Source organism: Schistocerca serialis, chromosome 5 (assembly GCF_023864345.2).
Source record: "Schistocerca serialis cubense isolate TAMUIC-IGC-003099 chromosome 5, iqSchSeri2.2, whole genome shotgun sequence".
NCBI lineage: Eukaryota > Metazoa > Arthropoda > Insecta > Orthoptera > Acrididae > Schistocerca > Schistocerca serialis.
The window spans coordinates 346,082,408-346,098,020 of record NC_064642.1 but is presented as its reverse complement, the minus strand read 5'-3'; the positions used below and the strand labels follow the sequence as shown (position 1 = coordinate 346,098,020).

Sequence of the window (15,613 nt, the reverse complement as noted above, 5' to 3'; positions counted from 1 at the left end):
GGACAGGCTAAAGCCCAGTCTCACTCCTTTCTCAACCACCGCTTCGCCTTCAAGCCCTTCGACTCCCAAATAGCTGACTGGTATCTGTACAAGTTGTAAATAATATTTCGCTTCAGAGTTTCAAGGAGTGTATTCCAGTCAACGTTGTCAAATTATTCCTCAGTCTACAAATGCTACATACGTTTGCCTTTCTTTAAATTATCTTCTAAGTATAGTCGTAGGTTCAGTATTGCCTCATGTATTTCTACATTTCTCTGGAAGACAAACTGATCTTCCCTGAGGTTGGTTTTACCAGTTTTCCGATTCTTCTGCAATCATGGCTTACTAAACTGGTAGTTTATAAAATATCTATCAGCATCTTCCTTCTTCGAAACTGCAACTATCACATTCCTCCTCATGTCTAGGGTATTTCACCCGCCTCATACTTCCTGCACACTGGGTGGAATAGTTTTGTCATGGCTGGCTTTCCCAAGGACATCAGTATTTCTGAGGGAACGTCATCCACTACAAGGGCCTTGCTGCGACTCAGTTCCCTCAGTGTTCTGTCGAATGCCCCTCCACAGTATCATATCCTCTATCTCATCTTTATCCACCTCATCTTCCTCCTCTACTGCATTGCTTTCAAGTTTATTTCCCTTATATAGTCGTCCTATGTATTTTCCACATTACGTTCTCTTCTTTGCTTAATACTGGTTTACCATCTGAATTCTTGTTATTCATACAGCTGCTTTTCTTTTCTCCAAAGATCTCTTTAATATTCCTGTTAGCACTACCTACCTTTCCCCTAGTTATACATGCCTCCAGCCATTCCTGATTTGCCACTTTTCACTTCTTGTCAATTTCATTTTTATATGTCTGCATCCTCTTTCGCCTGCTGCATTTTTATATTTTCTCCTTTTATCAATTAGACTTAACGTCTCCTGTGATATCCAAGGATTTCTGGGGTGGTGGTGGGGAGTGTATGGACGCTCAAAGGCCAGGTTATCTCCTCCAACGATTTTTTGTCTTTGTACCTACTTGATCCTCTGCTGTCTTCCCTATTTCATCTCTCGAAGCTAGCCATTCGTCATCATCTGTATTCTTGTCCCCTATTTCGGTCCACTATGGATAATACTTCCATTGTACCTCGCAACGACCTCTGGTTCTTTCTACTTATTCAAGTTCCATCTCCTTAATTTCCTAAGCTTTCTGCAATTTCTCAGCTTTAATATGCGGTTCGTAATCAACAAACTATGGTCAGAGTCCGCATCTGCACCTGTAGAAGTTCTGCAGTTTAACATCTAATTTCGAAATATGTGTCTTACCGATATACAGGGTTAAGAAAAATTCGCGTAATTTGACTTTGCAGCACGATTCATCACATAGTAGCAATACAAAAATTGTGTGTTACAAAAATTTCGTCCTCCGCATATTTCGGACAGTAAATGGATTAAATATTGGCAATCTGGCAACACTACAATCACATGTAGAGTAACTACCTCTGACTGGCTATAGTGGTACTGCTGTCCAGTTGGTGCAGTGGATGTGTTCTAGGTAAGCATGCAGGAAGTAGAGGGTTCGATTCTGGATCGAGGCTTGTTTGTTTTTTAATTCGCTAAAAGTATTCTGCGTGGTACGCTATCTGGCTTTTAAATCGTCATGCAGCGATTACAGTGGGTCTTCTACAAAACATTTGCAGTTACGCACTACATACACAGAAATGGAAATACAATCGTTTTCATTACTCAGCTTTTAAAGAAACCTTTTTTACGTCGTGGATACAAATTGTTTCGCACCACTGCATCTACTAGATTTCAAACTTGCTTTTTGTGTGCCCTCCCTCAGTGGTTCCATCGATTAATACCAACTATTATTCTTGCCGTGTTCATGTCCATTCATTTAGTTAAGGCCTTACGTCACCAGTGGGGCTAGCACCATGCTTTGCAAATAATTTCGGTGGGCCACTGGGGCAGAGTACACAGAAAACAGAGGTATTTACCTTACATGTGATTATAGTGTTGCCAGATTGCCGATCTTGTCGTCTATTTCCTGCCCGAAATATGCGCGAAATTTCGTGAGACTTTTTGTATTGCTAGTACGTGAGGAATTGCGCTGCGATGTCCGAGTGCGCGTATTTTTCTTCACCCTCTATAATAAGTCTGAAACCTTCCAGTGTCTCTAAATCTCTTCCACGTAAAACAATCTTCTTTCATGATTCTTAAACTAAATGTTATCCATAATTAAATCATGCTCCGCACAAAATTCTATCAGATGGCTTCCTCTTTCACTCCTTCCTACGGTCTACATTCTCCTACGATTTTTCATTATCTTCCTTTTCAAAGCATCGAATCTCAGTCCCCCATCAAGTAAAATTTTTCTCTCCGTTAACCACATGAGTTACTTATTTTATCGCATCATACATTCTTTCAATCTCCTCGTCATCATCTACAGTGCTAGTTGGCATATGAACCTTTCCTGCTGCGACGAGTGTTTACGGTACTGCATTCACTATGTTGTTCAGAGCAGCTTACCTCACATCCCTATTTTCTTGTTCATTCTAAACCTTCACCTTCCACTGAAAGGTACAACCATTCATCGACGCACCGTTGCATCTATAGGATAGCAAAGCTGAACGTTTTAAATGAAATGCAGAAACATTTGTGAAACTACTGACTACCACCCTTTCTCTCTCTTTTCACAATTGTATGGATTGTCAAATCATAATGCAAATAATAAAAAGAGTCTTCATTTGCTAAAATTACATCTGTAACGCCTCTTCCCATTCCACCAGTTGTAAACAAGCTGTAAACGACTCGTTCACTGATCTGAAAATGGCTGAATGCTCTAATGGTCCAATTAATGCCTTCAATTCAATGACATCAGCATCTTGTAGATAAGATAAGCGTTTTTTAACGTACTGTGCTCATATATATTCGGATTTGTCCACAGAATGAATTTGTCTAGAATATCTTGGGTACAAAAGAGATTCTGTATCTCCACAGCAGCAGGGTTTACTCAAAGACTCTTCGCCATGTCACTGTCCAGGCACCGACAAGATGACGACGATGAGTTGTCTTCCTCTGACATTAGTTAATAGCTGCTATTTTCTCCGGTGAAAACATCTATTCTGATTGAAGTAAACTCTTCCATTGTCATCACCTCTCACATCTTCATCGCTTTCAGTTTCCTGCTCAAATTTAATGTCTTGATCACTAAATACTTCAAAAATCAGAGTCATTATCGCTGTCCTCATTGTCTCCCTATGGGAATTTACTGAGTCTGTCCTGAACATCCACATGTTTCAAGTAAAACACGTTGCATTGGTACAGTTTTCTCTACCACGGAGAGGCGGTAATATTCAACAGAAATGCGACATGCCAACGCTAGAATGTCTGTGCGACATCTAAAGGCAAAAAAGGCATCAGCTATGCAAGATTTCTGGCAGGTGTAGCCCTGGTGCGTGTAGCTTGCTATCCAATACGAAGGCGCACAGAAGAATCCCTATTTCACATTGCAGTTCTATGTGAAATATCACGAGACAAAAATCGTAGTCGTCTGAGAGATGGTTTACAGTATTTTGGATTAAAGGGGGGGGGGGGGGGGCGGGGTTTAACGTGGACTCGAAACCAGGGAACTCGGCAGTTTTCATATATACATACCATTACCACAGGTGGAAGAAGCGATAAGTGACAGAAAATTCCTTTTACTGATTGGGGATTGAATCCTGGACCTTTACATCGGTAGTCTACCACCCATTTGGCTACACAGTAAGTTCCGTTTACAAGTACTTGTGGAAGAGGACAGGCTTCTATTGTAACATGGTTATGTTTCACGAAGTGGAAGATCGCTACGACATTGTGCCTTATGTGATAAATGCTTAGAATGGCCGTTACAATCGCAAATCTGGACTCTTGTTAAGTATACACGGTGAAAATTGTGGCAAATATACTTTTCGGGTTTGCTGCCGGATCGTACTGCGTAAATCCCACAATATTTCAGCGCTGCGACATTTTAAGGTGGTGGTAATCACTGCTGCAAGACGGGACTGATGATAATCGCACGGCGGCGTCGAAGTTTATCAGCCAGGAGCAGGTAATACGTGTGCACAGCAAGAAGGTCAGTGTTGGAGGAAGGTGGCTCTCCTAGTGCCCCCTACTGGGAGCCGCAGAAAGGCTACTTTGAGCAATGACTGTGTTGCCAGACGCTCATGTGGTTAAAAGATGGATGATTTAATTCAGCTTTTAGGGCTGAACCATCTGCACCCCAAGAGGTGTGGGCAAGGAAGTAAAGGCACATTGAGTTTACGAAAACAGTCAACCTTCAGATGGAACAATGGAGAAAGCTTGTTGCCAAAAAGAATATCCAAGAAATGTTGGTGCCAAGCTATGTCGTAAGCCTTACAGAGATCAAAGAAAACTGCGACAAGATGGCAATTATGAGAAAAGGTCTATCGAATAGCCATTTCCAATCGAAACAGATGTCCATCAGAGACAGTCCTTCCTGACAGCTACATTGGTAAGAAGATGAAAGCTCACGAGGTTCAAGGAGCCAACAGAGCCGACAAGCCACCATTCGTTCTAGTAACGTGCAGGGGACATTGGTCAGACAGACTGTCCGGTAACTATCAAGGGACAATGGATCCTTGCTGGACTTAATGACAGAAACCACAGTAACGTTCCTCCATTGAGAGGGGAATATATCTTGGAGCCAAATACAGTTAAACACCTGGTGGAGAGATTGTCGTTGTGGAGGACTGAAGTGTTGAAGCAATTGGTTATGGATAGAATCAGGGCCAGGAGCAGAATCGTGGGATGAAGGGAGGGACAGAAGAAGTTCCCCATTGTAGGATTCTGCCAGACAAGGGGTAAAACTTACGAGGTTTTTCACAGGTTTTTCATGAGAGCTGATGGAGCTGTAAAAAGGCACCAGGAAGGGCAAGGCCCAACATAGAAGAGTGCCACTGACAAATTTTGAGGATGTGGAGTGTAGTCCACTTCCATGATGAAGGGTTACAAGGACCTAGACTGAAGTGTTCTCAACACACCCGCTTGCTCTGTTTGATTACGTAACAGGCTTTGGCGCGAAGACGTTTGAAGTTAATAAGACCAGCAGAGGGCAGATCTCCCTTAAAATGTTGCAAGGTGTGATGAAGATAACGGATAGCAGTGGCAATAGCCATGTTCCACTGCAGAACCAACCGATGGCGAACAGGGGCTGTCAAGTGAAGAATGGCAATAATGGCAGTGCTTATTATCTTATCAGACAGATCATGAACATCTATACGACATGTCGAAGGTGTAAACACGAACTGGGAGGTATGTAGAGGCCAATCAGCACGATGGAAAGCCCAATGGGGTAACCTGGTCATCGGAAGGTTGAAAGGGAACAAGAGAATCAAAGGGAAGTGGTCACTATCACAGAGGTCATCATGTGGCGACCAGTTTAAGGAAGGAAGAAGGGGAGGGGGAAGAGAGCGAAAGATCAGTAGCAAGGAAAGTGTCACACACGGCACTAAAATGAGTAGGGGAACCGTCGTTAAGAAGGCACAGGTCGTGGTCTGCAAAAAATTGGTCAATTATGAACCCCTGACTATACAGAAAGAACTGCCCTACAAAAGGTGATGGGCATTCACATCACCAAGGAGGTGGAGGCTGCAGTTAGGGCAGCAAAAAAATGGTTCAAATGGCTCTGAGCACTATGAGACTCAACATCTGAGGTCATCAGTCTCCTAGAATTTAGAACTACTTTAACCTAACTAACCTAAGGACATCATACACATCCATGCCCGAGGCAGGATTCGAACCTGCGACCGTAGCAGTCACGCGGTTCCGGACTGGAGTGCCTAGAACCGCACGGCCACCGCGGCCGGCAGTTAGGGCAGCAGACGTAGGTGGCCTGTCAAGAGAAAGACGGAGATTGCAAATCGTGACCACAGCGTCCAAGTGAACCCAGATGGCAACTGTTTCCAATGTGGTATAAAGTGGGATCCATGTGCTAACAATATCTGTACAGACTAATGTGTGAACACCACTAGAAGCCCTCAGAGGACCAACCCAGTTCAGTCCGAAAGGACAGAACCCACAGAGTCGCTGAATGAGCGTCAGTAAAATGAGATTCCTGGAGAACAACACAAGCAGCCGAATAAAGGGCAATAAGGGATTGCAACTTTGGGAGGTGACGGTAGTATCCATTACAGTTCTTCCATTGAACAGAGTGGGTATCCAAATGGGAGGCGAACGAGCTGGAGCCAATCACGCCACTGGGTCACCACCCTTCACCAACGATTATGGGGTGACAGCCATAAATAAAATGTCAGACTCAGGATGCAAGGGGGGAGATGGCACGTCCAGGGGAACTGGGCAGGGATGGGTTTGTCCTGGGCCTTACGTTGTTTCTTCTTCTTCGTCTTCTCCTCTTCCACAGCCTGCAGAGTGCAGGGCACAGAGGGAGCGCAGGCTTCTACAAGATTTGGAACTGAAAGAGAGCAGGCGACCATAGGGCGCACAGATTTTGCGTCCTGTGGCCATGTTGTGGCAGCAGGCTTTCGACCTGAGAGATGTTGTAGGGAAGAGTCTGCAAGGGAGCCCCGTCGCTCTTTGCCAGGGGAGTAGGAGCGGCACCTGAGGGGAGGGTGCGGGAACTGCAGGTGAGGGGTAGAGGAGGGGGGATGGGACTGGGGTAAGGAAGAGAGAAGAGGGAGAAAGGGCATAACGGAAGCAAAAGTAGAAGTCACTTACAAGGGGTGAAGTCGGTCATATTTCTGACGAGCCTCAGTGTAAGATGAATGTTTAACGGACTTATACTCCTGTACTTCTTTTCTTTCTTGTAAGCTGGGCAATCTGGTGAGTGCGGAGAGTGATGTATGTGACAATTAACACACATGGGTGATGGAGCACAGAGGCACCCCTCATGGAGTGGGTGTCCACATTCACCATACAGATGGTCCGCCATACATCAGGAAGATATGCGCACACCGAAAGCACCTCATGGACGGCAAGACATACATCTTCACAACACCGATAACACATAACCTTGAGCTTCTACACGGGGGTATCTCCCACAAAAGCCAGAATAAAGGCGCCAATAACTGTGCGATTGTCCTTACAATCATTCTGCACACGCAGAACACAATGAACGCCCCATTGTTTTAGACTGACCCAGAGTTCCCCATCAGTTTCAACAATGAGGTCCCTATGCAAAATGACTCCATGAACCATATTTGAAAACTGTTGAGATGTAACGGACACCGGAACGTCGCCAAGATTATTACAAGCTCAAAGAGCTGCAGACTGGGCAGAAGAAGTAGTTTTGATCAACAAGGACACCACCGCATCTTAATACACACTCCACTTCGCCACATTTGTCTTCGATATTTTCCACAAAAATTAATGGCTTTGTGGTGGTGAATGTGTCCTCGTCTATACTAGCACAGACCAGGTAGTGGGAAAGACTTTTGCCCCAAGCCGGAGAGCCTGGTTGGGGTTGGGTTGTTTGGAGGAGAAGACCAAACAGCGAGGTCATTGGTCTCATCAGATTAAGGCAGGATGGGGAAGGAAGTCGGCCGTGCCCTTTCAAAGTAACCATCCCGGCATTCGCCTGGAGCGATTTAGGGAAATCATGGAAAACCTAAATCAGGATGGCTAGACGCGAGATTGAACCGTCGTCCTCCCGAATGCGAGTCCAGGAGACCCTGATCCTCCTCCCAGTGCGCAGCCAGGGAAAGGAAGGCTACAGGGTCATAAGAAGCAGCATTCAATGATCCCTTACCAACCGAAGAGATGATCATAGAATAACGGCCAAATTTTTGGAGTTTGATACGTTTCATAAGCAAAGCATCCGCTCTGACACCAGCCACTCTGATCCGAAGCTCTCCCCAAGGGAGCCACCCAGCCGTAACAATAACTGCGTGTCACGGTGGCTGTTGCCGGGAGCTCCAACGCTCCAGAATGAAAAGTAACCACTCCTGGGCACACATGGGGAAGCAATAGATGAGGTGTCAGAAGTGTGATCCCTGTATTGTCACGGGGCTCAGCCAGATGGGTACAAAACAGACCCACCAAACGGACTGCCTACACCTGCAGGTGACCTAGCGGGACAGAGGAGGGCTGTGGCAAGGAAGGAGGAGGGAAGGGAGAGAGGAATCCACGCTGTAGACGGTATGGAGGGAGTTCTTCCCCAAATGGCTCACACTACGGAGAGAAAATTTAGAAGTGGAGATTAAACTCAAAGGAGAAACAAAAACGACAAAAAGGAAGGACGAAAGGGCAAGTGGAACAAAATCGCAAGGAATTCAGGAAACCAAGGGGACAGCCAGGTCAAGAAAACAGAGAGAGGGGTAGGAGGGGGCAGCAGGGAAGGAGCAACGACGGCGAATGAAATGCAGCCTAGGCTGCAATAGCTCGGGACCCGTCGGCACCACACACGAACTCATGCAAGAAAGCGAGCCCGCAGGGGCATCGGAGGTATGACAATTTTCTCGAATACAGGGAAGACGTAGTTTTAGTTCGATGTATGTACATTTACAGGGTTGTGGAAACAGATATTAATTTTTAAATGAACATATGTTTCACAACGTAGACTTATTCCACATCCTTTACGATCCTTTCACTTAGGAGATGTGCGAGGAACATTAGCATATATCCGTTCTTTCGTAAAATGTATTTTTCGTGTTCGTGACATGTTATATGTCCTTGAGGTTCTCGCTATCGATCTATGGTATGCAAAGTATATCTGGAGAGACCCGCCTTTAGAACACTGAAAGAAAAACTTGTTTTGTTTCTCAAATATTTTCCACCTTAAAATTCATGCACCTCTGTAACGTTCTACATTTATATCTACGTGATTACTCTGCTATTCACAATAATGCCTGGCAGAGGCATCCTGTCTCTCTACCGTTCCACTCTCGAACGGCACGCGGGAAAACGAGCACTTACATTTTTCTGTGCGAGTCCTGATTTCTCTTATTTTATCGTGATTATCATTTCTCCCTATGTGGGTGGGTGCCAACAGAATGTTTTCGCAATCGGAGGAAAAAACTGGTGATTGAAATTTCATGAGAAGATCCTGTCGCAACGAAAATCGCCTTTGTTTTAATGATTTCCACTCCAATTCACATATCATGTCTGTGACACTAACTCCCCTATTCCAAGATAATACAAAACGAGCTGCCCTTCTTTGTACTTTTTCGATGTCATCCGTCAGTCCCACCTGATGCGGATCCCACATCGCACATCAATACTCCAGAAAAGGGCGGACAAGCGTAGTGTAAGCAGTCTCTTTGGTAGACGTGTTGCGCCTTCTAAGTGTTCTGCCAATGAATCGCAGTCTTTGGTTTGCTCTACCAACAATATTATCTATGTGATCGTTCCAATTTAGATTATTTGTAATTTATATTTCAACCTAATACCGAAATAACTTTTTCCAGTTTAGTATTGGTACATCAAAAACATTGTTTTGGAAGGATTCGCGGGTTCTTGAGACGAAGAAAGTCATTATTCGCTCATTTTTTTTAGACAAAGCAACAAAAATTAGTTCAGATAAATAGGTCAATGAGACATTAATCACATTTTTTTCTGTAAAATAATCAATTACGTAACTTGCTGTGTCACAGCTGGCATTATCACGACCAACAATGATGCCAAGTTTTAGTTTTATTCTGATTTCATCGAAGACCTGGCAACCAAATTGCTGTATACCGTTCAGCACTTCTGACTTATCATCGATCCTAGATAGCAATGGTCGCGACCATTTCTTGGAGATGCTTCGCGAATAAACCGCTGTTGCTGGCTTCGGTTCATCTCGAAACACCAAAAAAGTTGATTGCTGTTTAGTTTCCGGCTTGTACAAACACATCCAAGTTTCGCCTTCTGTTACAATATTGCATACGGATTCTGCATTTTCTCGAACATACTATTTGAGTACGTCCTTACACCAACAGACACAGGTCTGAGTTTCGGTCAAATTGTGCGGAATCCAGTTGGAAAAGATATTTTTCAGCGCTAAACGTTCGTGCAAAACGGCACATACCGAAGTATTCGATATGGCTAAGTAATTTTATTTGCATTGTGTAGACTCTTAAACTCTTTTATAAATGTCTGAAAAATTGTAGGCCTATATATCTTTGCTTTTATGCAAGTACCAGATACTTTGTAACACATCCATGTATATCATGAAGTATCCAATATGCAGTACTGGCCATTAAATTTGCCACACCATGAACATGACGTGCTACAGACGCGAAATTTAACCGATAGGAAGAAGATGCCGTGATATGAAAATGATTAGCTTTTCAGAGCATTCACACAAGGATGGCGTCGGTGGCGACACCTACGTGCTGACCTGAGGAACGTTTCCAACCGATTTCTCATACACAAACAGCAGCTGACCGGCGTTGCCTGGTGAAACGTTGTTGTGACGCCTCGTGTAAAGAGGAGAAATGCGTACCATCACGTTTCCGACTTTGATAAAGGTCGAATTGTAGCCTATCGCGATTGCGGTTTGTCGTATCGCGACATTGCTGTTCACGTTGGTCGAGATCCAATGACTGTTAGCAGAATATGGAATCGGTGGATTCAGGAGGGTAATACGGAACGCCGTGCTCGATCCCAACGGCCTCGTATCACTAGCAGTCGAGATGACAGGCATCTTATCCGCATGGCTGTAACGGATCGTGCAGCCACGTCTCGATCCCTGAGTCAAGAGATGGGGACGTTTGCAAGACAACAACCATCTGCACGAACAGTTCTACGAAGTTTGCCGCAGCAGCATGGGCTATCTGCTCGGAGATCATGGCTGCGGTTACCCTTGACGCTGCATCACAGACAGGAGCGCCTGCGATGGTGTACTCAACGACGAACCTGGGTGCACGAATGGCAAAACGTCATTTTTTCGGATGAATCCAGGTTCTGTTTACAGCATCATGATGGTCGAATCCGTGTTTGGCGACATCGCGGTGAACGCACATTGGAAGCGTATATTCGTCATCGCCTTACTGGCGTATCACCCGGCGTGATGGTATGGGGTGCCATTGGTTACACGTCTCGGTCACCTCTTGTTCGCATTGACAGCACTTTGAACTGTGGACGTTACATTTCAGATGTGTTACGACCCGTGGCTCTACCCTTCATTCGATCCCTGCGAAACCCTACATTTCAGCAGGGTAATGCACGACCGCATGTTGCAGGTCCTGTACGGGCCTGTCTGGATACAGAAAATGTTCGACTGCTGCCCTGGCCAGCACATTCTCCAGATCTCTTACCAATTGAAAACGTCTGGTCAATGGTGGCCGAGCAACTGGCTCGTCCCAATACTCCAGTCACTACACTTGATGAACTGTGGTATCGTGTTGAAGCTGGATGGGCCGCTGTACCTGTACACGCCATCCAAACTCAAGCTCTGTTTGACTCAATGCCCAGGCGTATCAAGGCCGTTATTACAGCCAGACGTGGTTGTTCTGGGTACTGATTTCTCAGGATCTACGCACCCAAATTGCGTGAAAATGTAATCACATGTCAGTTCTAGTATATTTGTCCGATGAATACCCGTTTATCATCATCATTTCTTCTTGGTGTAACAATTTTAATGGCAAGTAGTGTAGTACCAAAAGTGATCCAAGGATGAAAAATAAATAAATCTCGCGGATTGTTGAATGTCCATCCTATTCAGACATTTTGCGCATAGGTAGAGCTGACATACCTCCGTGTTTCCCCGAATTTGTCCCAGTTTTGAGGGTGTCCGGTTTATTTTTATTTATTTATCAACTGGTCGGGGCAATCCCAGACCTTTTTTGTCTAGAGATACTCAACTGACTGAAAATCGGTTTTAATAAATCATAGTTTAAATTCACTAAATGAATCTTTTTATATTAGAATGCCAATGGCAAGCACGCTTAGTCGCTCTCCTACGTACATATTTTCCATACTTCTTGACTGGGAACAATTAGAAGCCGCCGACAATCGAATGCCCCGTACCGCTTTCGAAAAAGTCATCAACAGGCCGTGTGGGTCCGGGAAAGTAATTCGATTTGACTCATACGTCAGGGGTTTTCGAAGTCCTTGCCCGGGATCGGCAACTGACGTGATGGCAGGCGTACGCACAGCGTCCTTATTTTTTTAAACTGCAATCCACTTTGGTCGAACTTCACGAAATATATCGCTGATGGAATTACGATCACGATGAAATTCTGCACACCAATGAAACAAGCGAAATTTCCATTTTGTCACAAAATTAGTTTCGTAAACGCTCTATCTAATTAGTAGAATCAGCCAATTTGTGAGCTGCTACTGTTTTAAATGTACAACTAACTATAAATTAATTAAAATAGTGACGTCACTTCTCAAACGCAACCATTGCTGGTCGTTTCTATAAATTTAGGTGACCCTTGTATCTATCTGTCTAACGAGGCACAACAATATTCAGCAGTGAACAGCAAAACTTCAAAGAAAATTGAGAAACAGCTACGAAGGGCAAGGTCAACAAACAACTTGGCATGTCGGCTATCGTGACAGACGTCCAGTCATGATTAAGGTCGCTGGCGGGCGAGTTCAACGACGAGAGTGTACGAAAGCTCGGCCACCGTTACGGAACTCTGTTTGAGAGCAGCGTAACGTTATTACAGAACACATCAAAACGTCGACACACACGTGTTAAAGCTTTCTTGATAACAAACGGGAAGTCCGCAGCTCGTGGTCGTGCGGTAGCGTTCTCGCTTCCCACGCCCTGGTTCCCGGGTTCGATTCCCGGCGGGGTCAGGGATTTTCTCTGCCTCGTGATGACTGGGTGTTCTGTGATGTCCTTAGGTTAGTTAGGTTTAAGTAGTTCTAAGTTCTAGGGGACTGATGACCATAGCTGTTAAGTCCCTTAGTGCTCAGAGCCATTTTTGAACAAAAGGAAAGTTTCCTAACGAATGCCTCACTTATCACAAAGTTTGTAGAGGTTAATCGGCATTTCGGCCGGGATCAGACTGTGACGACTAGAAAGGAAAACCCCTTGCTACTACGCATATACACTGCCCTCCGCTCTTTAAGTAGGATTATTGGTCATTTTAACACTGACAGATGCGCGAAGAGTACTACAAAAGGGACATAGCGCCGTTCTTAAAAAAAAAAGTTTGGCTGCGGCATTAGAAAATGTGAAAAAATATGGTTATTTAGGAAGTAAGGCCGACTGGAGCTAGTGAGACATCAGAATCAGGTTGTGCTTGTGAGGTAAACATTCTAAAGAAAACGTACGAACTGCTATAAAAATAATGGCATGACACTGAAGATTATATATAACTGCAGTGTGTAGTATAAAACGAAACGCGAACCGCGAGAAAACTGGGAGATTTACCGTCTCGTTGTCGAAGAGTTCCTCAAATCTAGATAGCCGGCCAGGGATGTGATCCCTGATCCTTCTGAAGATGAGTCAAGTGTGATGGCCACTATGCAATCTTGCTCTATGGGAAAACCTATTTTAATAAACTTTAAGCACGTGAAATAGAGTGCCACGGAATGATAAAAAATTATTGGTCAATCACGAAACTGAGAGGTAACAGTAGGAAGTATATGCAAAATCTTTATCAATAGGAGATACGAGTAAGGGTGGGGGTGGAGATACGTTCCAAGACAGGTTAACGAACATTTGTAAAAGGTATCTAGCAATAAGTAACTAGGCATTACATGGGCGAACATGGTAACATAAAACAGGCGCTGGGAGTAGCGGGCAAGCAGATACAGCAAGATTAAACGTATGCCATTTGATTTTATCCAACAATTTCATTTTACTTGACGTCGGCCGACAATCGTCACAGTAGTAGTTTTTCATTACAGCGAACACGCCACTGTATGCATGATTTAAACATGGTTGTTTCGCAGCAGCAGCAGCAGCAGCAGCAGCAGAAACATCGGTATGTTTCTGAGTATGAAAAAAGGTCAAAAAGGGACCAAGTGAGCCACTGAGAAAAGCATGGATATCAAACCAAATTATAGTATTGGTTATCTTGGTTGCAATTTTACTTTTTTATTTTTTAACTACGCGTTTCGCCTTTTTAGGCATCTTCAGGTTACCTAAGTTTGGTATTTCTTAGAAGAATCCTTTAGTCAGTGTAACCAAATTATTCCCATCTGCTTGAACACACATCTATGCATTCTGCTCTCTAAAGAGCACTTGGCCCCAAAAAGGAGCGAGTACCGTAAACTTCAACAATTCAGGGTTGTCATGAGTGACGCTGATTGTTATCGAGAGACCGAGATATTCCACAACTAGCACTAAAAGACAAGAAAACTGAGTCTTAGAAAATAAATTCAGATAGATATTTGTGCACATTTTTGTCTCCAAACACAAAAAAATGGAAAATATTGAGACAACTTTGCATTTTGGTGTATAGTAGTCTGTGCTTTAATTTCATAGTACGGTTTAAAACTCAATATATCATTTTACGGTTCAGCTATGGGTTTTTTTTTTTTTTTTTACGATAATCCATCTCTCAGATATTCAGTAAAGAATGTTATGCATAAACATCAAAAATGGAGAACTGACATTAAACCTGTGTTAGCTACCTATAATCACAAACAGTGCATATAGTGTATCAGCAATAGAAGACCAGCACACATGATTAAGACGTCCCTTCTAACTCTACGAAAGTGTCTCCAAAATACAGTGCCTTTTGGAACGCTGTTCACACTAATTAGGAGTGACACAAAAAAGAAAAAAAGGCAGTGGTACGTAAAATGAAATGCAAACTGCATTGTTAGAAGTCTCATTGTATAAAATACCTTTAATGCAATAGTTTTCATTTAAAATTTAAGCGCGTTAATTGTTGTTCGGTGTTAATCACGTATTGCGGTTCGTACTTCAAATTATTCTAATCAAACGGTTGCAAAAGCCAAGCCAAAGGCATTTTCAAATAGGCTCTTTGCTTCCACAGGTTCGGCAGTTACAAATCAGAGAAAATAGCTGGTTTCATACAGTGAGAAACTACACAATCGGTACCGGTTATTCTTCATTTACGCTGATTCCGAGAAGACAACTATCACTGAAAACAGTGGCTGAGGTGACCTGCTATCTTAAAATACTGGAACCATCATAACATATGGCAAAAAACATATCTTGCGTAATATGGGTTACTAAAACATGTCACGAGGAAGTTATTGTCAAAATTTCATTTTAAGAGATTAAGTTATAAGGCAAATGTCAGTCGGCGGCATTTACGACGATTTGTTTTAAACCTTGGAGAACAAACGACTTTCTGTGAAATCTAGCCAGGGTTCAGTGATTTACATTTAGGATTCATAGATAATCAAGACATGCGACTTACTTTCCGAAATCCTCGATTCCTAAACACAAGACACTCAACACATCACATTCGACAACACGCTTCTCGCACACTAAATATAACAAACATCTTACGATCAAAGATGTATTTCTTCGCTGTGCTAACGATCTCTGGCCGTGCTAGTGTCAAAATGAGACAGAACAGCTAGAACTTATTTGAATCGAGCTAAACCACGGATTTTTAGTTTTATTAACACGAATAGTGGGCAACAGATTTAACTGATTACCTGAATTTTTAAAGCAATTTTCTGAAAACTGAAAATTTTCCCTTACTAAGAGAAACGAGAAAAATGTGTCGCGTTTGTTAAGATAAATTAAGGAT

The 15,613-nt window shown here is 43.5% G+C and overlaps 1 protein-coding gene across 1 annotated transcript in view; it reads right to left on the bottom strand.

The window, feature by feature from the left end:
* The window catches only part of LOC126480950 (WD repeat-containing protein 47), a 702,106-nt gene extending 686,739 nt beyond the window's left edge, over positions 1-15,367 (bottom strand). The window contains exon 1 of the mRNA XM_050104374.1: positions 15,275-15,367. The gene's annotated coding sequence lies outside the window, so the exon portion shown is untranslated. The remainder of the gene's footprint in view (positions 1-15,274) is intronic.
* Positions 15,368-15,613: the final 246 nt, after the last annotated feature.